The 1,962-nt window shown below is 40.6% G+C and overlaps 1 pseudogene; it reads left to right on the top strand.

Moving 5' to 3' along the window:
- The first annotated feature begins 906 nt into the window (after window positions 1–906).
- LOC114216858 (nucleoplasmin-3 pseudogene) lies at window positions 907–1,441 on the top strand (annotated as a pseudogene).
- Window positions 1,442–1,962: the final 521 nt, after the last annotated feature.

Raw genomic sequence — 1,962 nt, 5'->3', positions numbered from 1 at the left:
TGCTTAGCCCTCTACCCATTTGCTATACTTGAAAACCATATTTAAACCTTAATACCCCACCAGAGTTCATCCACCTCTGCTCCTTTTCTCCACATACACACCAGAGAGAGACATAAAACTTTGGGGATGGAGAGGAGTAAATGTGGGGGAGTCCCAGAGCTTGGTGGTATAAAGGATCAGTACAGTACACTAGTGGCAGACTTAAAAGATCAAGTCAGGTTAAATATGATGGAAGTCTGAATTCCAACTAGGAAATTTCAAAGTTCAGGGCTCTAAGTTGTATATTAGAAATCACAGATGAGTATGATTTCGTGGTTAATTGACTTTTGACAAGAATGCCAAGACAATTCAGTGAGAGACAGAATAGTCTTTTCAACAAATGGTGCTGAGTCAACTAGACATCCACATACAAAAAAAAAAATCACAGTTAGACCCCTATGTTACACAATATACAAAAATTAATTCAAAAGGGATCATAGACCTAAATTTAAGAGCAAAAACTATAAAACTCTTGGAAGAAAACAAAGGAGTAAAACCTTGAGTAGGCAAAGTCTTCTTAGATATCACACCAAAAGCATAAGCAATTAAAGAAAAAAATAATTAGACTTGGTCAAAATTAAAAACTTTCGTGCTTCAACAGATGCTATTAAGAAAATGAAAAGACAACACACATAAGGGGAAAAATATTTGCAAATAATATATCTGATAGGGACTTGTGCCCAGAGTAAATAAAGAACACTTACAATTTAACAACAACAACAAAAAAGCCAATTAAATGAATTAAAACAGGGGCAAAGGATTGAATAGACATTTACCCAGAAAAGATATACAAATGGCCAACGAGCACATGCTTACCATCATTAGTCACTAGGGAAATGTAAATCAAAACTGCAGTGAGATTGTAGCATGGCCACTGGCGCAGCTGCCGCCTTAACCTTCTTGAATCAGGAGCACGGAGCCCTGGGGACGGTGGGGGTTGGTCTGCGAGTCCCGGCTCTGGTCACTGTGGACAGTTTTTCCTTCAGCTGTGAGCTCTCCAGCCACACCTGCTCTTTCACCTTCAAGGTAGAGGAATAGGATGATGTGGAGCACTATGTTGGCTTTGACCATGCTCTGCCTCACCGAGGGGGCCAAAGAGGAGTGTAACGTAGTAGAAGTCATGGCCAGGAACCATGACCACCAGGAGATTGCAGTCCCTGTGGCTAACCTCAAGTTGTCCTGCCAACTCATGCTTAGTTTGGATGACTTCCAGCTCCAGCCACCTGTAACCTTCTGTCTGAAGTCAGGTTCTGGCCCTGTGCCAATCAGAGGGTAGTCCCAGATTGTTACTATAAGCAATGACGTTTCTGAGGAAGGAGAGAGTGGAGAAGAAGGGAGTGCAGAGGAGGAGGCTGAGTTGTGTCTCACCCTGCCTGCCAAGAAGCAGGGGGGCAGGCCCTAGTCCCCTTGGAGTGGTAGGAACTCTGAACTTCTACCCTGACCATTTTTGCCCCACTTGCCTATGAGATCGAAGGTCAGCATCTGAAGCCCAGGACTACACATTTTTTATACTTTTTACATTTTTGGGTAAAGGTTGAAATAAAGTGATGTGAAGGTTTTTTTGAAAAACAAACAAACAAACAAACAAAAAAAACCCATAGTGAGATACTACTTGACACTCACTAGGATTGCTAATACTAAAAAAGATGGACAAGACTAAGTGTTGACGAGGATGTGGAGAAATTGAAATTTTTATACACTAATAGAGGGAATATAAAGTGGTACAGACCCTTGGGGAAATAGTTTAGTTGTTCTTTAAATAATTAAATAACTAAATATGCTGTTACCATATGACCCAAACATTCTACTCTGAGGTATAGCCTCGGGAGAAGAGAAAGCATATGTCCTCACAAAAACTTGTACATGAATGTTCATAGCAGCATTTATTCATAAAGTCCAAAATGGAAAAAACCTGAATATCCA

The sequence above is a fragment of the Eumetopias jubatus genome, unplaced genomic scaffold (genome assembly GCF_037043125.1).
Source record: "Eumetopias jubatus isolate StellerSeaLion01/CBP00866 unplaced genomic scaffold, mEumJub1_p1.0 scaffold_11, whole genome shotgun sequence".
NCBI classification, from domain to species: Eukaryota; Metazoa; Chordata; class Mammalia; order Carnivora; family Otariidae; genus Eumetopias; species Eumetopias jubatus.
This window is presented reverse-complemented; position numbering and strand designations above follow the sequence as displayed.